This window comes from Castor canadensis, chromosome 12 (genome assembly GCF_047511655.1).
Source record: "Castor canadensis chromosome 12, mCasCan1.hap1v2, whole genome shotgun sequence".
NCBI lineage: Eukaryota > Metazoa > Chordata > Mammalia > Rodentia > Castoridae > Castor > Castor canadensis.
Genome location: NC_133397.1, coordinates 85635907 through 85662529, shown reverse-complemented (window position 1 = coordinate 85662529; position 26623 = coordinate 85635907). Strand labels below are relative to the sequence as shown.

At 38.6% G+C, this 26623-nt stretch overlaps 1 protein-coding gene and 1 non-coding gene across 2 annotated transcripts in view; both read left to right on the top strand.

The window, feature by feature from the left end:
- The window catches only part of Aff3 (ALF transcription elongation factor 3), a 494906-nt gene that overhangs the window by 262028 nt on the left and 206255 nt on the right, over positions 1 to 26623 (top strand). The gene's annotated exons all lie outside the window — the stretch shown is intronic.
- Positions 22391 to 22555, top strand: LOC141415110 (U1 spliceosomal RNA). The gene has a single exon (XR_012440137.1). It is a non-coding gene; the product is annotated as a U1 spliceosomal RNA (small nuclear RNA).

Here is a 26623-nt window from a genome sequence, read left to right as displayed (position 1 = left end):
TCATGCATACCTTTGTCAGGTCTGACCTGCAAGTGCTGGTGACTTTTCAGCTTCTCCCAGTGTTTCACCTTCAGCAATTATTGGAAGGAAACTACTAAGATCTTACTTCAAAAGTAATCTCTTCCATGTAGAAACTGTGTGTGGCTTCTTATAAAGTTGTCGTCTTCTCAACAGGAAAGGAAACCTGAAAGTGGGAGATAGGCAGTCCCCGACTCCCTTGTTAACTTCTCTGTACATCTCACCTGGTCATCGGGATCACCACATTTCACTGGACATCAGTGCATCACTTTGGGTTGGGCACAAGAATCCTTTTTTTAAGGCATGATACCAGGACAAATCTGTGAGATCATGGTTAAAAATGAATGAATTTCTGATTCTGGGTTCTCCGTTTAAATAATGCAGCTTTTTGGAAAATAAAATAGCTCTCAGTGGCAAACACAGGTGAAATAAATTTTGACAAAACTCCTCAGCTTTTCAGGTTATCTGTGTTTATGTACATAGTTACAGATATTTACCCAAGGGCAGTGCCTCCCTGCAGCTTCATTATTCTATGACTGCAAAGATAATGAAAACACACAAGAGTTTCTTTTGACTCTGGGTGTGAAGAGTCCACATTGCTTTGTTGCTCTTCAGCCACATATGACTCTGCCTATAGAAACATTCCTTCCCGAGGGCTAGTGGAGTAGCTCAAGTGGTCCACTTGCCTGGCGAGTGTGAGACCTTGAGTTCAAACCCCAGTGCTGACAAAACCCCCCCAAAAAAAACCAAAAAACAGAAATAAACACTGTTGTCTGTAGATGTCCATAACATGGATCAGAAACAGGCTCTGAATCCATGGAGAACCTGGCGCCTCTCCTCAGTTCTCACAGAACCAAGTATTGTGTACTTTATTTTCAGAACACCCTCACATCTGTTTTTCCTTTTATAAAATAAAAACAAGACCTCTTCTTTTGGCAGTGTTTGCTGATATGACACATACCATAAGGTCTTTGCAGTGAACTGGAAGAGCTGTGTATCAGAAGTCTGCATACCTGGGTTGAAATCTCCAGTTTTTGTGGCCATAAAAATAATTCTTCTGCAGTTCAGTGTACTCATCTGTAAATCAGAGCTAACACTGTTCTCCTTCCCTGTCTTACAAACAAGTCTGAGGTTCTAACAAGAAGGGTGGATGTGAAAGTGCTTTGCAAACTAAATCATAATATAGAATGTCAAGGTTATTTGGGGTGGCAGCCAGTGTTTTACATACTTACCATCTTCCTCTTTTAAAATGAAATTCTCAAGGCAAAAATAGACAGTCTTACCTAGGTCCCTGGGTCAGACCCACAGAATATATGATCCATCTTACTCTCAGTAGATAAATGATTAATGTGGTAGGCAGAATAATGCCCCATGTCTTAATCCCCATAAATATATTAGGTTACCTAGTAAGGAGGAATCAAGGTTGCAGATGAAATTAAAGTTGCTAATCAGCTCACCTTGAGATAGAGAGATGATCTGGATCATCTAGGTGTATGCAAAGTAATCTCAAAGACCCTCAGAAGATCTAAGAGGCAGAGGGAGGCAAAAAAGAGAACCAGAGACCAGAGACCTTGAGAAAGACTTTGTCTTGGAAAACAGAGGCAGGGACCACCAGCTAAGGAATATGGGTGTCCTCTAGAACAGCTTCCTCTGGAAGCTGGAATAGGCAAGGAATAGATTATCCCCCAAGAGCTTCCAGGACAGAGCATGGCCCTGCCAACATCTCGATATCCATCTCTTTTAAACCTCTAAGCTGTGAGGGCACAAACCTTGTTGCTTTAATCCACTAAGTTTGAGGTGATTTATTTTAGCAGAGGTAGAAAACCAACATACACATAGTTTGGCTAAAATGAATAGACAAGATTTTTCAGGTGCTACTTTAAAAATATCTGAAAACCAAGACTGTCTGGCCACAATCACCTAGGTGATTTAACAGTCTAATGCTCTACTTGTGCCTAGTTTGCCCAGGTATTCCAACTAATCCTTTGCTTTGCTGGCACTTTATTTCCTGGCTTAAGTAAGCAATATATTTATTGCTTTGTCCCTGAGGGTATTCCATAAATACTTGTTCCCTGCCTGACAGTGTAAGTGTTGAAATTATTTCCTAGATGAGGGAACAGGTGTGGGAAGGTTAGAGAGCCTAGATAGGATGCAGGACTTTGTAGGGTTGCATAGCAACAAGGAGGATACTCAGCTGCCTTCAAGTTGTCTTTGCCTATAATAGCCTGCCCTTCCCACTGAAGCACAACACTCCACTTCAGGTTAGCATCCAGTGAGAATGGATCTGTCTTTTTGCTCATCTCAGTGGGGCTGTTTTATAGGTACCAGGTACTGATTCAAGTCCCAGAGGATCCTAACCAAAAATCACTGGTCAGTTCATGTATTTAGGAAGATCTCAAAATTTCCTGCATCCATGAAGTTCATTTATGTGTGTTTACTGAACACTTACTACCTTGCATCACGTGTGATGAAGATAGCACTGTGGTTGAGACATCCATTCTCCCAGAGATAGGGTAAAACAATTTTTTAAAAAGTACAATATTAAGAAGTTAATGATCCCACATAGCAGTGAATAAGAGATGTCCAAAAAGGCATGGAAACCTGCAAAGTAAATGTGTCTGTGAATACAGTGGAGCTTATTAGGAAAGTGCTTTGTTATCTTTTATTTGTTTGCTGCTATTGTTGTTTTTGAGGAAATAGGTTTCCCCCTTACTAGTGTTCTTGGACATTAAATGACAACAATCCCAGAACATTCCCCACGGCTGGAAATCGTAACTGCCAGTTGAGGCAAAGGCGTGTGTGGTGGCTTTGAAGACACACGGGTTCTAAATTCCAGCTCTGCAACTTACTAACCGGCTGACAGCACTAAATCACTTCATCTCATTGAGTCTTTTTTCTGCTTCTGTAGAATAGGCTTAAAGTCATAGAAGGATGAAGTGAGATAATGTATGTAAGAAGCTCACTTGTGTTTCTTGCTTTCTACCAGAGCTACAGGCTGCACTGGGAGGAGGGAACCCTGCAGTCAGGTCCTGCCCCTGCAGCCACTGAGGGCTTGAGGCCTCCATAGCTGCTATTTGCTCTTGCTTGCATCTCTAAAGCTCTCTGCTAATACTTTCCCTTCCTGCTGAAATTTCCCTCCTATATCCAAGCAAGGTCTTGAAACTTCAAAGGCTTTCTGCCTTCCAGAAACTTTTTTTTTTAATATTCTCAGTTCATTGATGCTTCCTCCAGGCACTTGTTTGTATGTTGTCTCTGTTGGATTTTGTGTTTGGGGCTTCTTTTCTTGAACCCAGAAGGGTAAGCCCTGGGGCAAAAATCACTTTTACTTGAATTTCCTTTGCCTCAGGACCAACCAGCAGCCCATTTGCAGGCCCTGAATTTGCCCTTGACCTATTACTCTGCCTCTTGGCAAGGTCTTGAGCTCTGAAGCTGCCCAGGAAAACCAGACATAGAGGAGGATGGCTGGGAACCTTGGACTCCTGTGACATTTATCCACAGACTCAGTAAATCCCCTTTGGCACCACATCCCATGCTGAACTTTGAGGATCCTGACCCAAGGCCTTCCTGGCTTAAGTTGCTTACTATTGGAAGAGAGACAGCCATCCCTTGGGAAACGGGATGGAGGTTAAGAACACACGTGCACAGGGCAGGGGGGGATCCACAAGGCTGGACCAAGCACCACCATCTAGCTCTGAGCCCCTGGTGAGGGAGGTAGAATGGTTTAATCTTCCTGAAAGGCAATGACATCTCTCTGTCCTAGGCAAGGAGGCTACAGCTCCAGGTTCCTCCACTTTCTTATTGCTCCTGCTGGGAGGAGGTGGACCAGATGTTTCCAGGTACACAAAGTCACAGTGCTTTTAGACCTGTAGAACTGACAAGGTCAACTCAAAGCCAGCCTGAGCAAATGGTTTGTGAGACACTATCTCAAAAAAACCCACCACATGAGAGGGCTGGTGGAGTGGCTCAAGGTTTAGGCCCTGAGTTCAATTCCCAGTACTGAAAAAAAAAAAAAAAAGGTTGTCCAGGTGTCTCTATTGTATGCAGACTTAAATTCCTCCCCTTATGGCAATACTGAGGTTTGAGCTAAGGGTTGGCCTGTGCTAGGCAGGCACAAAGCTGTACATGTTGACACATGTCTTCAGCCCTGACTTAGATTCTTTTGGTATTTATCCAAGGTTGGTATAGCTGGATTATATAGTAGGTCTACTTTTAGCCTTTTGAGGAACTTCCATACCAATCTCCAGAGTGGTGGCTGCACTAATTTACCTTCTTGCCAACAGTGATGAAGATTGCATTGAATCTGTAGATGGCTATCAGTAATATAGCCATTTTCACAGTATTAATTCTGCTGATCTATGAACATGGGAAGTCTTTCCATCTTCCAGTGTTTTCTTCAATTTCTTTCAGTATTTTATAGTTTTCATTGCAGAGGTCTTTCACTACTTTGGTTAGGTTTATTCCTACATATTTTATTTTTGAGGCTATTGTGAATGTGATTGTTTTACTGATTTCTTTCTCAATATGTTTTTCCTTTTTTCTTTCCTTTTTTTTTGTGATACTAGGGATTGAACTCAGAGCCTTGAGAGAGCCACACCCCCAGTCCCTTTCTCAGAATATTTGTTATTGATATGTAGAAACGCTGCTGACTTTTTATATGTTGATTTTGTATCCAGCTACTTTGCTGAAAGTGTTTGTCACATCTAAAACTTTTTTGGTGGAGCCTTTAGGGTCTTTATTTATTTACTTTGTGGTACTGGGACTTGAACTCAGGGCTTACACCTTGAACCACTCCACCGGCCCTTTTCTGTGATGGGTTTTTTTCAAGATAGTGTCTTGGGAACTATTTGTCCAGGCTGACTTTAAACCACAATCCTCCTGATCTCTGCCTCCTGAGTAGCTGGGATTACAGGCATGAGCCACCAGTATAGAGTCTTAAATATAGGATCATATCATCTGCAAATAGGAATAACCTGACTTTTTTCTTTCCTATTTATATCCCTTATATTTCTTTCTCTTACCCTATTGCTGTGGCTAAAAATTCAAGCACTATATTGAATAAAAGTGGAGAGAGTAAAAAAAAAAAAATTTAAAACCATCAGGAAACACTAACAGTTCACTTCAGCAGCTCTGGTTCCCCTTTAAAACACACACAAGAGCAGGTCTTCCTTGCTCCTCTTCCCTTTCATATGTGAACTCTAGTGCTTGCCTATCTGTTGAATTTTCCTGCCCAGGGAATAAACATGTGAGCTTAAAAAGGAAACAGAAAAACTCCTCCCTTTTCTATAGCTGCTGCATCACGAGGTAGTCATTAAGTAAATTCAGTGTTTTAATGCACTAACAAAAACACATGATTGTTTAACAGAGTGTATTATGGAGAATGGTAGCATTAACAGTCTCTGAGGAGTCCCAGTTGGGGAAAAGTACATTATAGCATTGCTGAGACAGGGGGTTGTTTCTGTGTATGTGAAACTAAGTTCTCAACATTATATATCATTTTTATATCTGTTGCTAAGCAACATGTAAGAACATAGTTATTGCAGTAGTGTCTACTTTCTTGGGTTTTTTTTTTTTTCCCCTAAAGCTACTTCTTAATTCTGTTAAATTAGCCTCCTTATTGATTCTGTGGTCTTTCCTGAGTGTATTGATTGAGATTCATCCATTAACTTAGAAGGAGGGGAAGGACAGTTTGTGTTGGTAAGCAGAACACAAGCATTTGTACTAATCATTAGTTTTCTTGTTCATCACCCTTTGTTTTCAGACAAAGACAGGTAGAGCTCCATTTCCTGGGATGTGATACCCAAAAAACTAGACTAAGATATGGACATCTGGTTGGTCAATCAGATGAGTAGTTTCACCTGTTTTCTAGAATAAGCCTCCTATCTCCAATGGTCCTGACACCCAGCATGTTTTCTTTTTTTTCTGAAGCATGTCCCTTTTGTTTCTGCCTCTGTTTGTTTGCCCTTGTTTCTTGCCATCATGTGATATTGGCAGCCATTCCTACAGTTGGCTTAAGAAAGCTCAGGAGTAGTGTTGAGAGGAGGAGGAAAGAGTGGAAAGGTGGGTTTTCAATTCCTATGACCGAACTCTTCTGGCCTCTCAGGTTTCCCCACTCCTCTGAGGTTCTAAACACCTCCTTCTAACAGGCAGTTGCTTCAGTTGTCTCTTCTTCACTCTGGGTGAGGGGGGATTCTCAGCCTTGATGGTAGTGACAGCTGAACACACAGCACCTGGCACTGGACAGGTGTGACCCAGCCATTTATGAGTCACTTGGACTCACAGCTTAGAGAGGAGAACTCAGGGCCACATGTGGGCAGAATCAGTGAGCTAGCAGGCCTGGAAGTAACAAGAGGAGGGATGACCCCTAATTCCTACAGGAGAATAGGATTTGCTTATCCACAGACTGGGCAGAGAATTAAACCTGCTATTTAATGAAAAGCAGGAACTATAACTGGTCCCCTTGAAAAGGAGAGTGTGTGACAGGAGGATATTGTCCTCAGGGACAGTGACAAGAGCTTCTGATTAGGCCACTTGAAGTCCTCTTGCTTTTAGCAGATGTCAAGGCAGCCCCTAAAATTGACTCTTAATTTCAGGACTTACACTATAGTAGCAGCTGTCTACATTGGTTCTTTTGACCTCAGAGCAAAAGGCCAGGACCAAGGAGAAGAATGTACACTGTTTGGAGGTCAGTGGCCTGATGGAAGACCTTTCTGCCAGCTGAGATGTCAAAAAAATTGAATGATCTATTTAGGGACATGAGAGTTCTCTTTCTGAGCAGGAACTGAGTGCATTCATAGGAATTTATACGTTAGAGATGTAATTAGTCCAGAGTCCTTCCCAAAGAGGAGCTTCTGTGATCTTACCAGACTTTAAGAACCAACAGACCAGGTAGACCTTACAGCATGCCATTTTCTCTCACCTGTCTCAGGCTCCATCTCCCACCCCGGGATCCTACTTCCTCATTTCTGAGGGGACAACCAGTAATCTGATGAAACAAATTCACATTTTTTAGGGATAACTTCAATTCATGCATCTGTTAACAGTGATTTCTACTGGTATTTGTTGATGGATGCAGGGAATATCTTGGTGGTGCCAGTAACGCCCCACAAATGGGGCAGGGGGGTGTTTGGGGCTTATGCTAAGATTTTATCCCACTTTGGAATCCTCCACAAGCCTCAACTGAGCTTTACACACTTAAACATGCCTTTGATAAGCTCCTGAAGTCATGATCAACTCAGTGAGAAATAGGATGTTTCTATGTACTACCACCACTTTCCACGGTATGCTTCCTTCTTCAGAAATGATGAAAAGTTATTGGAAAAACAACCCCGAAACACTCAGGTGCTGTGCCATGGATTCTAAGTGGGATTCGTGTAGGGGTTTAGCATCTGACATGGAGGGCTTACTGTCTGCTAGACAGTGTGCTGGGCTCCACCTACTAACTTGGTTGCCAATAAACATGTGTTAAGAATAATGCCGGTGATTAGAATGGCTGTATCAAAAAGAAAAAGTAAATACTGAGAAGGATGTAGGGAAAGGGGAACTCATATGCTATTGGTGGGAATGTAAATTAGGATAGCCATTGTGGAAACCAATCTGAGGATTTCTCCAAAAACTAAAAATAGAACTTACAATCCGGCAGTCCCCCTAAGGGGAATATATCCAAAATAAATGATACTAGTATATAGAAAAGATATCTGCCTTCCCATGTTTGTTGCTGCACTGTTCACAGTTACCAAGATGGAAATCAACCTAGGTATCCATTCGTGGATGCATGGATGAAGAAAGTATAAGATATGTATGTGTGTGTGTGTGTGTGTGTGTGTGTGTGTGTGTATGAATATGTAATATTATTTTGCCATAAAAAGAAGGAAATTCTGTCATTTGTGGCAACATGGATGAGCCTGGAGGACACTATGATAAATGATGTAAGCCAGGCACAGAAAACAAATACCACATGATCTCACTAATATGTGGAATATCAAAAAGTTCATTGCATAGAGTAGAACAGAAGTCACTAGAGGCTTAGAAGGACAGAAGGAAGAGAAGGGGCATAGGGGATAAATCACAGGTATCAAAATACAATTATATAGGAGGAATAAGTTCTAGTGTTTTATACTACAGTAGGGTGATATAATTGGCAACAATTTACTCTATAGTTCAGAATAGTTAGAAGGGAAGATTTTGAATGTTCACAACACAAAGAAATGACAATGAAGTGATAGAAGCACTAATTATCCTGATTTAATTCTTATACATTGTGTACATGTATCAATATCACAATGCACCCCATTAAAAAAAGAATAGTGCTGGTGTGTTTTTGTCTTAGATGAGGGTGGCGTGGGTAGAGACAGGTATTATGTAGAGGGGTTGGATCTCCTGAGACTAGCATGTCAGCAGCTGCAGGCTCTGAGACATGGAGGGGTTTCTAAGCTACTTGCTCCATCAAATGAAGTTCAACTGGGATTTCCTCCACCAAGTCTGGAGTGGTTACCCATGAGGGACCAGTAGGGAGCCACATCTCTGTGCAGTACATTGAACTTGTCAGGTGGTCACCATCCCCCATATCCGTGAGTCTTGGCACACAGTCTCAGAACTGAGCATGTACACTGTTACAGTTTTTTTAGGTGTCTGCCCCTTTCCTGGAATCTCACTTCCATAAGAGTAGGGGCTCTTTCCTGCTCTGTGTTGTATCTTCCATGCCTAGTATCTTACTTTATACAAAGTAGACAGAAGTTCAGTACATGTTGATGGGAGTAATTCACTAATGAATTGAACATTAACCTACTGAGAGTGAATTCACACGATGATTAGTGCTGGAGCAGTCTGCTGAAACTGGACTTCCCCAGGCTGACGGGATCTGATAGAGGCAGACTTTATTTACCTTGGTCAATTCAATGTATAATATAAAGGTTCATTCTATTTTAACTATTTAAATTTGTACCATTTTTCCAACTTTCATTGTATGTAGCAAGCTTTCTCTTGCTCTTGTTACTACTGAACCTAACTGGGGCTAACTGGAGGCAATGGGAGATGCAGAAAGGACAAAGGATAGACAGACAGACATGCATAAAGTTGGGATCAGGTGTGCTGGGCGCTCGGATGGAAATGCACAACAGCCTCATTGTTTCTTTTCTCTAATAACTCTTCTTTTACTTTGCTTCTTTTCTCTATCTTTATTCTTTAAGACCTTACTCCTTTACAATTCTTAAAAACCTTGCTTCTAAAGTCTTTTCTGTTTTTTAAAGTCTCTTTCCTTAGACTCACACTGTCCCATGTTTTCTTTAGCATAATATCTCTTAGAATCATTGCCCTCAGACTTGCACTGTCCCATCAGACTTGCACTGTCCCATGTTCTTTCTTTAGCTTTCTTAAAGTCATGGTGCTGAGACTTGCAGACAAACAATGGCAGCCGCGTCTACAAACTGCATTAGCATAACTCTTAAAGTCGTGGTCCTTAGACTTGCACTGTCCCATGTTCTCTTTAGCTTAGCTTTTCTAAAGCCTATGTATAAAGTTCTGGGGGAAACACACAGCAGCCAGCAAATCCCCCATCAAAAAGCCTCGTGTCCTCCTTCAGCGAGTCTTGGTAAACAAGGAGGTGGAGCAACAGTTCTCAGGGAGGGGCCTGACATTGTAACAAGAGAAACGGTGCATTCCTACTTCTCTGAACATAAACAACTTAGGGAAAGCAGCTATGCTGTATCCTGCACTCTTCTGCAGCTGGGGCCAGGCCAAACTCAGCCTGCTGATTATTGGGCAAAGCTGTGCTTATGTCAAATTCTCATAGGCTTCTTATAATCTGCTCCCCACAATTGTAAAGCATATTCTTTTGTGTTTCTTATTTTGTCCAAAAATAAATTATACTTTGAGAATGAACCTTATGAATACCTGCAAATTAAACCATTAGTTTTGAAAGATGTGTTAGGTGTATTGTTATGAAATATACACACCATTCCATGAGAGAAGCAGTCAAATGCTCCTTTATCATGTGTGTATATGTGTGTAAAGGCATATATACAGATATATATTGCATTCTAAGCAATCAGACTAGACTAATTTAATTCAGATAATGGGATAAATGTTTTAGTATTAAGTATGTGCAAAGTGTTACAGGCAAGCTTTAAGAGGAATACAGATTTTCCTGCACAGACAGTAATCAGCTGTTGTGTTGATTGTGAGCAGGAAAATCAATAATTGATTGCTGGTTTAGATGATAAGGATTATTTCCTTAGGTACCAAATTACAATGACTCATTAGTTTTTCAAAAAAGTTTTCAAAACCATTACTGCCCATATCCTCTTTGTCTTTTATTTATTGCTCAGGTGTCTAACAGCATATGCCACAACACATCTGATTCCTTTTTTATCTTCAGCATTGAACACAGCAGAATTATTATCATGAGGTTGCAGATATAATATGCTTCTAACTTTAAAAGGGTTTGATTCTTTAAATTGGAATCAACTATATAGAGGCAGTTTTTTCTAATTATGAGGCTGATGCATAGTCCATATTAATTTTTAAGAGTAACATTATAGCTAGGCACTGGTGGCTCATGCCTATACTCTTAGCTACTCAAGAGGCAGAGATCAGGAGGATTGAAGTTCAAAGCCTGCTCAGGCAAATAGTTCACGAGACTCTATTTTGAAAAAATTCTTCACAAAAAAGGTCTGGTGGAGTGGCTCAAGGTGTAGGTCCTGAGTTCAAGTCCCAGTATGGCAAAAAAAAAAAAAGTGACATTATGCCTTTGAGACCAAGCATAGACCTTTTGGGGGTGGAATCAGATACACTGTTGCCTGGATTTCTGACTCCTTTTCCTGCATCCAGATGCTGAACTCTCAAACATTTCCAATATTTTTAAATAAGAATCAATTAACATTTTTAAAGATATTCTACACATCATGTGTGATAACTGGTTTACTGGATTTTTGTGTTTCCAGTTAAAATGATTTCTAGAAGGCCTGAGTAGGAAACTTCAAAAGTTGCCTACTTATATATGCATTATTCATTTAAAAAATAATTTCCATAACTTTTTAAACTTGGTAATTACATGTTTTAATTATGTAATTACACATTCTAATTATGATGTTAAATCCTATTACAGTAATTATGTAATTATATGGTAATTAGTACATAATACACATGTAAAAACCTGCCTGAGCATGTATTTAACAAAAGAAATAGTTCTGGGGAGATAGCTATGGGAAGAATAGCAAAAAGATTATCTTACAGAAAATAAAGGAACTGGGCTAATTAGTAACTTGGAATGCTACAGAGACTCCATGTACAATTTTATAGAACTTACGTTACAACATTGAGATTCCCAATTTCCACTTTCCTGGTTAGAAATAAATGTATGACCTAAAGAGCTGAGACTCCGGGAGATGAATTAAGAAGGTGAGGTCCCAAAAGTGGACATTAAGCTAGTGACCTAGTTGGTGCAAATTGTTTACAAGACCAGGATTCTCCAAGCAGATTCTCCTGGAGGAGATGACAGACAAGCTCTGTACCTCAGGAGTAGTAACTTGCTACCCTTTGAGGAAGGGAGGTGTCTGCACAAGGCAGACTCCTTTTTGGTCTGCTTTATCTTACTGGATATGTATACCTAGATTAGTGTTTTCTTTCTGTGTTTTAAAAATGAATATGATCAAAATATCTAATATGCATGCATGAAAATGTCACAAGTATTGCTCCACTACCTTCTCACTTGCATTGTTTCCAACAAGAAATTTGTTGTAATCCTTATCTTAATTTAGTATTTTTCCACTCTGGCTACTTTTAATATCTGTGTCCTCATGTAGCTTTCTTCATGTTTTCTGTGCTTAGAAATCACTGGGTTTTGTGCACCTGTGGATTTATACTTTTCATTAAATTTAAAGGATATTTTTTCCTTTCATTATTTCTTAAAATACATTTTCTCCCTTCTCCTTTAGGGATTCCAATTTCATGCACCTTGGGACACACATGAACTCATTCCACAGCTCACTGATCTTTTTTCAACCATTTTTTCTCTGTGTGTTTTATTTTGCATAGTTTCTATAACTATGTCTTTAAGTTCACTAGTCTTTTTTTCTGCAATCTCCATTTCAGCAGATATTTTCACCTCATGTATTACGTTTTTCAACAGGAGTTTAATTCATGTCTTTGAGATATATAGATATAGATAGATAGATAGATAGAAATAGATACAGATATAGATATAAAATATGTCTCTACCTGGCTTTTTTTGACATATAGATTGTAACTGTAGTAACTTTACCATCAGTGTCTCATAATTCTGACCTCTCTGTTCATTCTGGATTGGTTTTGATTGCTTGTTCTTCTCATTATATCTTGTACTTCCGTGTTTTTTTACATGTCTGGAAATCTTTGGTTGGATGACATATAGAATGTTGCCTTTTCTTCTTGAGCTATGTTCTGGAATGCAGACATAATTTGATCCTTTTTTAAGTCTTGTTTTCAGTTTATTGGGTGAGAAAAAGCATCATTTAGTCTATGCTAATTATTGCCTACTACAAAAGCAAGATTCTTTTGGGTGCTCTATCCACTGCTCCATTAATTCCCAAGCTTTCCCATCGAGCTAGTGAGAAAAGTTACTGTTCTGGCCTTGTGTGAGCACCTGGAAGTTTTCCCTCTAATCTTTTCAGATTATTCTTTCCAGATTCAGGCTGTTTGCTCACATACTTGTGTTACTGTAGATCTGCTGAATACTCAAAGACCTGCAGATCTCCACACTCACCTGTCTGGTGCTCTAATCAACTGTTCTTTCCAGACTCTCAGCTCAGGGCATCCACTGGACTTTACCTGGGATTTACCTCCCTGTACCACAGCCTGGAAACTCTCTTAGTACAATGAGCTAGAGCATAGTACACTTGCCTCATTAGTTTGTCATTTCCCAGAAATCAATGTCCTTGGTTATTTTATGTCCAGTGCCCTGAAAGCCTTTGTTACATGTACATTTTTTCCCAAATAAGGAGCATTTTTGTGCCAGGAGTAGTACACACACCTATAATCCCAGCTGCTCAGGAGGCAGAGGCAGGAGGATCTTGAGTTTGAGGTTAGGTTAGCCCTGACAAAATTTATGAGAACTTATTTCAAAAACAAAACATAAAAAAAAAGGCTGGGAGTGTGGTTCGAGTAGTAGAGTACTTGCCTAGCATGCATGAAGTCTTGGGTTCAACCTGTAGTATGACAAAAAAAAAAAAGAAGGGGGTGAGTGGAGGCAGGGAGGTGTGGGGAGAGAAACTTTGTGAACCTATATATATATATATATATATATAGGTTCACAAAGTTTATATATATATATATAAACTTTATATATATATATATATAAAGTATATATATATATATGAAAATCAAATGCATGATGCAGTGTGTTAAATGTTAGAGTTTTGTGCAGTAATGTGTTGGTGAGCACAGTGTGTTCATGCATGTCAATTGCAATGGACACTACATCAGGACTTTAAATATAGCTTAGTGGGAAAATTGCGAATAGTTTCCAGTATTGAATCTTACCAGACTTTAGCAGGTTTGCTTAGGAGAACTTCCATGCTGAGATTTTCATATTTTAGAATTATGATTTTCTGAATAGATTTTGAAAGTGGCTGAGAGTTTAGGAGGAAGAAGTAGAATGATTTAGTGCCTTTGGGCTTCTTTAGCTTTGAAGGTTGATATTAAATAAGAATATAGGCACTGAGAAATCTCTGAAATTGCCTCCATCTCTTTTCCTTTATACATTCTATAAATAGTGCTTTAGGATTAATTTTTCTCAATATATGTCTTGATTTCATCCTCATTTCCTTAAGAACTTAATCTGTAAGAGGAGGCAACACATAAACAAGTTGGTAGAATCACTGGCAGTGCAAAGCACTGTATGGACGTACTGGGCGATGATGTTTCAACCATGTGGGCAAAAGAAGAGTTTACTAAATGAACAACAGAGGTGAGGTGCCAGAAAAGAACGACATCACAGAGGCATTAAAGCTCAAGGAATGAGGTTTGATGGGAAATAAGGAGGGAGAACTGCTTATTCCAAAGCGTCCCTTCTGATGAACATTTTAGCACTTCAAAAAAAAATCCAGTATAGACAGTAAAATACATAGCCACCTTGAGTGGATTTTAAGCCAGGAAATAAGATAATCAGCTTTGCACTTTTCAGTGATTGCTTGTAGTTCCTCTGATGAATTAATAAATGGAATATTCTTTATCCTCTTTCCATAAACAACTAGAAAACTACACAAAACATAAAAATTACTAGTTTTAGTTACTGGAAAACAGAACAGAATGTGATCCTATGACGGGGAATATGTTAGGTGACTCCTACTGTTGCAGGAATCTCAAGCTGAGATAAGGGACACTGAGGCAGTTTAGCAGGAAGCAATGTTTTTTTGTGCCGACACTGACCCAGCGGACTCGTGTCCAAAGGCTGAGCCCCGAGAGCAAAGAAGTCTCCTCTTATATACCCTTGCAAGCAGGTTTTAGAAGCAAAAAGCAAAGTTCAACCCACATGTGGCTGCATGTGACTTCATTGGCTATTTCATTTTCCCAGTCCTGTGTGACCTTTTTCATGTATCAATTCTTTAAGTTTTATCTCTCTGCTTTGCCATTCCTTCCCCCTGTCTCATCAGCACACAGCCTGTCTGTTTCTTTTCTGGCCTCCTCCCTGCTACACTACAATCACCTCAGATTTTATATTCAGAGGGGCTTTCTCGACTGCAGTGCACAGGGAGAGCTTTAAGCAGAATCTAGAAGTCTGACTAAGTTGACGAGAACTAGAATAGAGCCTTGAGAGGCACAGGTAGATGGGATTTACAAGGCAGAATACAAAAGCAGAAGTATTCAGAGAAAGACTTCCAAAAGTCTACAAAGGGACCCCTCAAGTCTTTGACTGAATGCTAACCCTTGCATACAAAATATAAAACTCCATAGGCCGTGCAATAAAAATTACCATGAAGCAATGAGCTGAGCAATTCCCAGAACTCAACATTACAGAAGAATATTCAAATTATCATAAGCCATAATGGAAAAACCTCATTAAAAACCCAGAGCATTAAGTAGAGACACCAGAAGAGTCATGCCTAAGTAATAAAGCTAAAATATTCCTGAAGTAAAGGGCTTGGACTCACTCAAACTTTTAAAACATGCTTTTAAAAAAAACCTGATACACAAATAACCCAATTTCTTGACAGAACAAACTCCATCAATCTCAAAAGAAAAAGAGTTACCAACATAGCATCTATAATGTTAAGTATTTAATTGAAAATTGTTAGGTATACAAAAGAAGCAGGAAAATGTAACTGATCTAAAGAAGGAAAATTGGTTAATAAAAACATTCCCAGAAATGAAAAGGGTGAGAGAAATATCAGACAAAAGCTTTACAGTCATCAGAATGAACTCAAAAATTTAAAGAAAAAGGTGAATACAATATGGAAAGGGATTAAAGAAATAAAAAAATAGAGCTTCTGGAGCTGAAAAATGTGTTTACTTGACATTCAAAATACACTAGACAGACTTACTAGTAAGTAAACTAACACTTCAGAAAGTAAAAACTAATTAAGTCAAAAATATAGCCATAGACATTATGTAAAATAAACATAGAAAGAAAAATGACTGGGGAAAGTAATGGAATCCCTATGACCTGTGTAACAATATCTAGGGGTCTATCATATGTATAATTGGATTGCAGATGAAGAGGAGAAAGAGGCAAAATCTATTTTGAAGAAATAAAGTCTTCCATATTTGTTTTAAACTGTAAACCTACAGATACAGAAAGTTCAACAAATCTGAAGTAGGCTAGACACAAAGAGCACCACACCAAAGCACATCATATTAGAAATGCTAAAAATGAGTAACAAAGAAAAACACTTAAAGCAGCTAGAGTGGAAAATCCATTGCACACAGAGAAAGAAACGTAAATACATGACCAAAACCTTATTATTGGGAAACGTACAAACAATAACTCAATGAGATATAGCTTTAAAATGTTGAAAAGAAAATCCTGCCAATGTAGACATCTATTTACAACAAAAATGTCTTTCAAAAATGAAGACAAAATAATTATTCAACTAAGGGATGAGAGAATTTGTTGCAAGAAAATTTGACTAGAGAAGTGGTAAAGAAACATCTCAGGCTTAAGAAAATAATGCCAGATGGAACCTAGGAGCTACAAAAAAGAATGAAGAGCTCTAGGAATTGTGAATATAAATTTTTCCTAGTTTAAATTTTATTTAAAAATAACTAGCAGTTTAAAACAAAGGGCTTATAACATATGTAGAAGTAAAAAAGTACTAAAACAACTATACAAAGAATAGGAGAGGGAAATGCAGGTTACTGTTGCAAAGTTCTTTTGTAAGTAGTGATACATTACTTGATAATGTAGTGATAGACTGTGATAAGCTAAACATGCCTTTATAAACTGAAGATCACCTACTTAAAAATTAAACAGAACTATGGCAAATATGCAAACAATGGAAAAATTAAAATTCAATTAATCCAAAAGAAGGCAGAAGAAAAAGAAGGAAAGGAATAAAGAATGGATAGGGCAAATACAAAACCACTGTCAAGTTGTTATACTTAAACCCAAACCTAGTGTAATTTCATAATTACACAAAATGAAAATGGTCTAAACACTCTAATTAAAAGGTCAAGATTATTAAATTGGATATAATAAAAGCAGAAATCAACCCTGTACTGCCTACATGCTTTGAATATAAATCAACATTGGTAAAGCAATACGTTTACAAATTATGCAAATATTAATCTAAAGAAATGGTGACAAATGGGCAAATGAATTGAACAGACAATTCTCAGAGAAGTACAAATAGCTAATAAATACATGAGAATGTTCAACATCTTTAGCCATCAATCAAAGAAGTATAAATTAAAGCTATCTTTAGATTCCATCTCACCCTTCAAAATGGCTATTATCAAGAAAACAAACAATAAAGACTGACAAGGATATAGGGAAAAGGAACCCTCACAAACTGTCAGTAGGCTTGTAAGTGAGTCTAGCCACTATGGAAATAAATATGGAGATTCCTACAAAAAAAACAATCTAAAAATAGAAGTAGCATATTATCCGGCCATGCCTCCTAGGTATATACCTGAAGGAAGTCAGCAATGTACACCATGGAGTTCTATTCAGCCACAAAATTAAGTTTGCAGGAAAATGGATATAATTGGAGATCATCATGTTAAGCAAAATAAGCCAGACCCAGAAAGACAAGTATTTCATCTTTTCTCAATATATGGAATCTAGATTAAAGAAAACAAAGGACATGAAAGTAGAGGGGGACCTACTTGGAAAGGGGAAAAGGACCTGTGCTTTCTTCCTACAAAAGTGAATAAGGCAAAGGTATGCACCTTGGCAGTTTCTATACAGTCATCCCCATTGTGTACATGGATTGAGTCCAAGACGCTTATGAATACCAAAATCTGGGATATGCAAGTCCCTTGTTAAAATGACATAGTATTTGCATATAACCTATTTACATCATCCCATATATTTTGAATCAGCTTATTACTTATAGTACCTAGTGTAATGTAAATATTATATAAATAATTGTTACTATTGTATTGTCTAGTGAACCATGATAAGCAAAAAAAAAAAAAGTCTGTACATACTCAATACAGATGGATTTTTTTCCAAAAATTTTCAGTTTTCAAACATGCTCAATACATGTTTGGTTGAATACAGGAAGTTGAACCCACACACATGGAGTTACACACATGGTGAGTAATGACCAATACAAAATGAATTGTATTTATAGTAGCATCAAGATTGTAAAATACTTATTGATAAACTCAGCAAAGTGCGTGCAAGAATTATACTCTGAAAACTACAGACTATTACTAAGAGAAAATCATAGTAAGCAGAGAAATATACTGTGGTGCTTAGAGAAGCAGATACTGACCCAGACATAAGAATTTAAGTGGAACAGAGACTAGAAAAAGACCACATATACAATTCATTCTCATTACTACATGCTTTTATGTTTTATAAAGTAGTCATGAAGGCTGAATTAAGAAACACTAAGCCAAGGGGGAAATGCAAGGTTAGGTTTCTTGTGAGCCTCTGGTCTCATTTTTACCAACCAATCAATATGTGACCTTATTTTGTGTGTTTTTAATGACACAAACATGCATGTGAAAAATGTTTTTTTTTTTTTTTTTTTTATCTTTTGAGGTGCTGGAAATTGAACCCAGGGCTTTGTGCATGCTAGAAAAACAAGGTTACACACCTTATTTGATAAATATTGTTAATTCATTGACATTGAGCTCACAGCCAGCAACATTATGACTCAAGTCTAAACAAAGCTTATCTGACACATATTTTCCCCATAAGGCAAACTCAGCCTTCTCACACTTAGCAATACTGGACAGCACTTCAATACTACATTTGGGGACTACTTTAAACAGCACAATCACCAAGAAAAGCCTGAAATTCAAAAACATATGGTATTTTTATAGAATGAGATCTATAACAAGAAAGCAGAATGCCACCTTGTTCAGCCTTGGTTGGGAGCATGCATATTGGACAAACTCAGATTTTCACACTTGCACATTTGTAGATGAGTGGTCATGAGATCACCATGAATGAATTTTAATGAGGGGACAAATTTGCAAATATGAAATCCACAAATAATGAAGATTACCTATTGTTGACTGGTTCTCAACAAATTTCCAATGGTAATAAAAAGGGAGAAAGTTATAGTTAGCAATATTTATTATATATTTCAAAATAGCTGGAAGAGTTTGAATATTCTTACCACTGAAATGCTAAGTGTTTAAGGTAATAAATTTCTAATTTCCCTGATTCAATAATTATGTAGTATTTATATACATGTGTATATCACCTACTCTCTATATATGTACAATTACCATACATCAATCTAAAGTAAAAATAAATTAATTTTAATTTAAAAGAAGTGATGAAAGTCCAAGCTGTAAGAATTAAAGACAATTTTGATTTTGCAAAAAATAGTGGGGGAGAAAAATGGTCTTCTTAGAAAATTAAAAAGAAAAGAAAGAATGAAGGAAAAACCCAGGAACTTCAACCCTTACTGTCCCTCACTAGCCCAGCACAATCACTGTGGTCACAGAGATTAGTTTTGCATAGCCAGTTCTAGAATGTCACCTATTTAGATTCAAGGAGGATGTGCTCTTTGTGCCTGGCTTCTTTCATTTATCAAAAGGCTTTTGAGGTTCATTCATGTTCATTCTTTTTCTTGTTGAGAAGTATTCCATTGAATTGGTTTATCAAAATACATTTATCCATTATACATTCATCAATGGATATTTTGAGTTTCCAGTTTGAAGCTATTGTAAGCAAAGTTTCTGTCATGTACAAGTTTTTGTGTAAATGTATGCTTTCATTTATCCCAGGTTAAATAAGTAAGAATGGAATTGCTGGATTATATATTTATCAGGATTTCTCAGCGTTAGCACTATTGGCATTTTGACCAGACAATTCTTTGTTATGGAGGACAGTCCAGTGTTCTAGGATGTTTAACAGCACCCTTGGCTTACCTATTAGGTTTACCTACTAGATGCTCATGGCATCTCTTTAGTTGTGCAAGCTACAGATGTCTCAGATTTGCCCCCTGGTTGAAACTGCTAGTAATTCAGTAGTAAATTAATGGATGTTACTCATAAAATTACAAAAGCCAACAGTGCTTCATAAAGGAAACATTGCTTCCTCAGATGAATGAGTATTTCTCAGAATTCCTGTACCAGGGAAAGCAAATCAGATCTCTCATTCATTCACAGAGGTTCTATTTAGTGCCTTTCTTTCAAGAATTCCAAAGCACTGGGCCCATTGTGTGTAGATGTTGAAAAGCATATGGCAGCTTTGTTAACAATTTTTTGGTGGGTTTTTTTTTGTGTGTGTGTATGTTCCTGTTAGACACTGTGTTGTCACATTAGCCTTGTTCTTAGTCATGTTTTAGCAGCAGTTCTTGTGACATCACCTTTACTGTATAAGCTTCACAGTTAGTTCAAGACTCTGATGTTTTTGTCACATTTCTTCCCTTATCTGTGCTGTCTACATGTTTTTGGACAAGAAATATTAGCTTGCTGTATTTTCTAAAGCAGGTTGGTAAATGCTTGAGTAGTCATTTCAATTGGAAGAATTTATCACAGGCAAGAGAGTTTCACATGGGAACGTATATATTTTCTATGAGCTATCCTTTTGCATTTATTTTCACGGGAGCTGCCATCTACAATCTAATTTTAGTTATCATCAGAGTCCATGCATGTGTACTTTTGACTGGATCTACATTCCTTTCATTGTTGGAATTAGTTGAATGATTCTGTCATCTACTTTAAGAAGCAAAGAAGATTTTTTTGTAGCTGTCTTTTAATTTGCAAAGCTTGTGCATCTGCCATAGTTGTTTACTTTTCCCATAAAGACTTTAGCAAATGTGGGAAAGACTCCAGTAGCACCATAACTTCCCATAGTATCAGTGTCAGAGTTCTTGAGCAGTGTGGTACCAGCTTCCCCTGACATGACCAGTGGAGTGAAAGTCTCTCTTGATGCCAGAGAGAGAAAGAGGCAAGGCTGCCACATATGCAGGCTAATCCCAGTTGGTATCCACAGTGGCCTGGTGGAAGTTTGAGGGCAGCAATTTGCATGGCTTCTAAGGTCTCTAGAAAAGAAGGCAGGACTAGTAGACTGAATTATCAACAACTTCTTACTAAACTTATGAATGACAAACCTTGTATCAAGCATTTTATATTTCATTTATGTAATCTACCTTCACTGATGTTTTCTAATTATGAGAAGTATTGTAACAAGACTAGGTGAGGCAGTCTGCAGGTGAGGGGGAAGGTTCAGGGGATAGCCAGGAACTGATCACAGAGCTGGCCCATAAATAAACAAACTCAAAGCCCCAACCTCCCACTGAACTCCAGAGTTGTTCTCTTTTTCTGCTTTGCCAAAACTAGCTTCATCCAAATTTGAAACCCAGCCTAATGGTCTCCAATCAGAAATGTTTAGACTCCCAGCCCCTGCTCAGAACTCTGTGGGATGTACACCATAGGGAATTGATAGAGGGTGGCTAAAAGATGTGTTTCTGAAACAGAAACTCATGACCTGTATGTGGTCAGAGTGGGCAGGAGAGGCAGGCAGGGGCTACATGGGTAAAGCTGTTGCCTTGAAGCCCCCAAAACTAGAGCCAAGCCACAAGCCTTCACAAGCAAAGCACAGTGCTTCCCAGGGTGGGCATAGATGTGGGAATGGTGTTATGTAATGGGGGATGAGGGCAGCCTCTAGGGGTTACCTCCGTAATCATTTTCACTTGCTTTCTACCCTCAACCAAAGCTTTGGCCTGGTACTTGCTAGTGTCTGATTTAAACGGTTGAGTTTGCAACCAGTTTGCTAATTATGACCCAGTGAGGTCCTTCTGGCTTTGGTCAGAATGAATGGGGTGTGAGCCAGCACACAGCTATGGCCTCCCATTGCCATCTGTGATTTAGAGCAAAATCTTTGAGAGAAGTATAACTGCCTGAATTATTGCTCTTTTATATGTTTTTAAATGAGAATGTAAAGGCCAATGGCATTTTTTTCCCATTTAATACTATTAAATCCATCATTAAATCTCTTCCTGAACACTGGCTGATTTTAACGATGCCCACAAGTACCCATCCTGGTGCTTGACTGTGTTAATATTGTTGTATATATAGATACAATAAATAATGCTTAGCTAAGATGGTATGAGAAGTGTTACTGTGTGTATCAATAAAAATAGTCGTACTGATGAGACCAAGTGTCAGGAACAGATGGCGTGATAGGAAGCCAGCCATTGCAGCTCAAGCTCTTCAGAGCTCCATGGCACGTTGAATCTATCCCTAAAACCAGCCAGAGTCCTCTAAATATTTTATAGCAAGTTGGCATAAAAGGATTAATTTTGAAGTTAGAGTTTATTTTTTTACTATCTGACTTTACAGCACTGGGGTATAAAAGCCATGAAAGCATTTTAGTATCTGTTCTGTTTACTGGCTCCACACCCCTGACATCGGGCAGAGTTATAGTTGTCAGACATACTTACCTGCTTGATTACTTACTACAGCGTTCAGTTACATTCTCCTTTTTTATCGTACAGGATCAAGAAAAAGAATGTTGAAAATCTTGATATTTAAAAGCCATTTGTCATTTTGAAGGTGGAATATTATTTTATCTGAATATCCAGTAGTCTGTCCTTCACTTTATGATTTTGTTAATCTGTTGCCGTTGCAATGATCACAAATAACGTTTAAGGAAATACAGTAGCTCCCCCTGATCAACACTGGTTGTGGACTATACTAAAACCTCCACATACTGTTTTTTTCCTATCTATACATAGCTATGATAAAGCTTACTTATAAATTAGACACAGTAATACTTACCTGCCAGGTAAGATAACCATGATTAAGAAGGTGGTTTTCCCAGGGTGAGGCTTATCCATTGCACTCCGGATGTGCTGACCCCTGCAATTTCCCCAAATGCAGGAAACTGGACTGCATAATTTGTGGTAGTGGGGGACTGTGTTCATGCTCTCCCCTGAAAAAAAATAAAATAGACACAGTAAAAGACTAATAATAACTGATAATAAAATCGAACAGCTTAAACAATATACTGTAATAAAAATATTTGGAAATTAGAGACTGGGTATTTCTAGAATTTTCCAATTAATATTTTCAGACTGCATTTGATCATGAGTAACTGAAAATGTGGATGAGGGTGGCTACTGTACAAAGAACTGATGTGCTGCTGCTGGTTTTAGGGCTAACATCTCATGTGAGCCTCACATCAGCCCCATTAACAGCTGAGGAAACTGAGACTCAAAGATTAAATACTTTCCCAAGGGCACAGAGCAAAAATGACAGTGCAGAGACTGACACACAATGGCCAGTTAAAGGTCCCATGCTTCCTACCTACCCTCTTTCTTCTTTTTGCATAGTACACCAGCATTGAGAAAGTTGAGTGCAGAATTGGAGTGCAGGGACTCAAGGAGCATTTGTGGGATTTTGTGCAGAGAAAATGTAAATGGGATGTGTTGTTCTAAAACTTGAGTTCTTAACTTCAAAAATAACTTAAAAGTTTAAACTGACTCCAACCCCCAGAATTTCTGGAATGTATGAAAAGATTTACAAGTTTCCTAGAGGGTTGAGGTCTTCCGTGTATTCAGTGGAAAAGGAGACAGCAGAAAAGCCTCTCATCTACACTACTTTTTATAACTTTACTACCTCCTGGAAACCTGGCCAGAAATAAAAATCTCTCCCTTTTATTGCCCTGTGATTCCGTTGTAAAAAGAGAAGGAAGAGTAGGTAGAGAGTAAAGTTTTGTTCTTTGAAAGCTAGTCCTCCTATCTTTAGTAGTTGGTAACCTTTACAAGTAATTTTTTGTGATTTGGGTATAAATTTTGAACCAGGTTGTCCTTATACAGGCAGTTGGAATCCACCTCTGCACTATTAATTTGAATTTAGAAACAGATGGCTTCATTCAAGCGTGGCAGCAATGCAGTGATATATAATTCCATTCTGTGTAGACTCCATGACTGTTATTCTCTCCTCTCTATTGCACTTGCTTCCACCAGAGTTCCATATAGATTAGACCTGCGAATGACCTAGCCATCAAGTGATTAGAAACAGACAACCCAGCTCAGCTCCCCACCATCACTCTAACTCTCTCTCCACCTGCCCTTGTCACTCCTGCATCCCTTCTTGGCTGCCAGGACAGGAACAGAGATACAAATGCGAGTAAGTGACCAAAACCTCAGAGAATCCCAACGTTGTTACCATGTGTAAACATTCAACAAAATGCAAGCACTTTAAGATACTACAGTTGGGATTTTCTCAATAAAAAAATTGCAGAGCTAAAGTTAAGGAGTAAGGAAACACGTGAAAGCAGGTGTCAAGAATGTTTTTGGAAAGAATAAAACAAATACAAGCTCCTTAGCAGGTTATAACAAATTTTTAAACCCTGATAGCTTAGAATGTGCTCATGACAGAAAGAGTCTGTAGAAGGGTAATTTAAAGAGTATGGACTAAGCTTTAGGGCAGTAAGTACAGTTACGTTTGGTACATTCTTACTTCAAATCCTGAAGTAAAAAGCAGACAAGAGCACTGAAGTCCTCATTAGTCAGTAGGAAAAAATTGCTCTTCTGTTGAAATGCTGTGTAAAGCTCATTCCCTTCTATGCTGATAGCTTGAGATTTTAAAGCTGAGAAATAGAATCTCTTCATGCTGCACAAACTCCTGATATTCTAACACCATGCTAATATGTGATATATTCTGATATAATTTACTAGCATATGCAGTTTTGTTTTATTTTGATTTTTTTTGCCAATCCATTTACCTTCAGGTCACTCTTTGTTTCAATCTGCTTCTGGCCCCTGTAGGGATGAACTCCCACAGCCCCTTCATGTGACCCCTTTCTCTATCCAACTTGGAGCCTGCTAAGGTTTGACAGGTTATTACTACACTGAAGCATACACAGGCATGTGTACCCCAAGGACCCAAAGACTATCCCAGATCATCTGTGAGGGTGCTGGAGAATGCAGCTCACTTTAGTCTCATTTCTAGGTGGGGAAATGTCCCAGAAGATAAAGCATGGGGACTGTGGCCTACAGGCTTGGTTCTCATTGACCGATACTGTATCCTGGCTCCCTAAAGATCTTGGGATTAAATGAACATCTTGCTAGTCATCTAGGCCAGGGCAGCAAAGACTTGCTTCTCAGGCAAAGACTTGCTTCTCAGTAAGGCTTCCCCAGGCAATACCTGCCTGTTTTCCTTGAGTACCTTTAGGGAACACTGGGCCATCCCTAAAAAGTAGGTTTTCCATCAAAAAGAGTTAATGCAGTTTCCAAAGCTACTTGGGATGGGTAACATATGATTGATGAGGTGCATCATCTGTGCTTAGCACATAGTGGGTACTCAAAAGGGAGTATTGATTTCCTGGGCCATGCTAGCATGAGTGACACTTGTTATGCATTCCCTGAGCAAGAAAGAAGACCTTAGGAAAGTGACTGAACTTTATTTTCAGAGCAGTCTCTTGACTATACTTCTGATTTCTGAACTTTCTGCAATTGACAACTTCTACAACACAAATTATGCCTAGAGTCTAGAAAGACAGGTTAAATTATTTATTGCAGATGATTTAGATAATAGTGTTGTTTGGCGGAGTGAAGGACACACCTTTCATTAGTGACCAAGTTTGATTTAGTCCTTTGGACAGTGTGAGGCTACTGTGAGCACTCCCATGTTGTGTAATACTTTGCTATCACATTAGTAGAGCTCTGTTGCCCTCGTGGGAGAGGCCTAAGTTACGCATCCTCAAATAGGTTCAGTTCACTGACATTTCAAGGCAGCTTCATACACCCAAACTGCAGAATTTACATTTGCACCCTTCCTTTGTCATTGTCTACCCCATGACCCTAGACAATTGACAATACTCAAAGCTTCACCTATATAGGTTTTAGAGGAGGTGGTGGCATGCAATAGATACTGAGAATCTCCAATTAGGGCCAAAGGTAGAGAGGATTCCCATCCCACAGGTTGGGTGGATACTATTAAACATGACTTGGAAGGTAGGGGCTGGCAGTGCATGATAATTATCAAACTTTGGATAGAGCAAAACCTTCCTCACCATATTGAAATTGGCTAAAAACTGAAGCTTTCTCATTTTAATCTCTGCTCCCTCTCTTTTTTCCTTTTGTAAATAATGGATTTTATTCGGCTCTATTCTCAGCAAAAGAGATGCCAAGAAAAGAGCAGGCCAGCTTGGGCCAATTCACTGTCTTTTTCCCTATAAAGCTCTGAAACTCCAGGAACTTCTGTAAACAGCAAGGCAAGGCAAACTTTTGGGATGTTTAAAATTATTTGAATGGAAAATATTGAAGCCTAGGAAAATAAATCCTCTACATACTCATGGGCCGAAATAAGCATTTGTATCTCTTTTTCTTCTGGATCTGTAAGTACATTAGTTTAAAGTATATTGAGCCTTGGTATGGGACTCTGGAACACTAATTATACCTTCAGAAATCTTGTCTCTGAGTTTGTAATAAATGCTCTGTGTGCATGTGTTGGAACAGAGGTATTTGTTCACAGACCTAATTGCCATCAGGAAAGGCTTGAGCCTTTGATGTAACATTGAAGGTAAAGCATGGAAGGAACTGAGCAGCAGATCAAGGTTAAAATTTTTCAGGAACAGTTACAAATGCGTTACCATGGGAAGGCTTTGCAGGGTTACTGGAGGCCCCTGATCCTACAGTGCAGGTGCAAGCTCAGGCAGTGGGACTTTTGTACAGTCTTTTAAAATTCTGACTTACATCTTTTCCTTTTAGGGTTTTGTTCTCTCTCTCTCCTATCTCTCTCTCTCTCTCTCTCTCTCTCTCTCTCTCTCTCTCCTTTGAAAATAGCATCATAAAAGGGAATCCTGTTTCTTTTTTTTTATAATGTCCACTAGCTTCTACAGATGTTTGGATAACAAGGCTTTTATTAACATCTTCAGAAAACCTCTGGAGTCCACTCTGCTTATACTTGTTACAGTGTGAGGACACAAAATCCAAAAGAAGATAGTCCTCATGCTCTACCCCAGAGGTGGTGGTAGTCAGGAAGAAGCACTGAACAC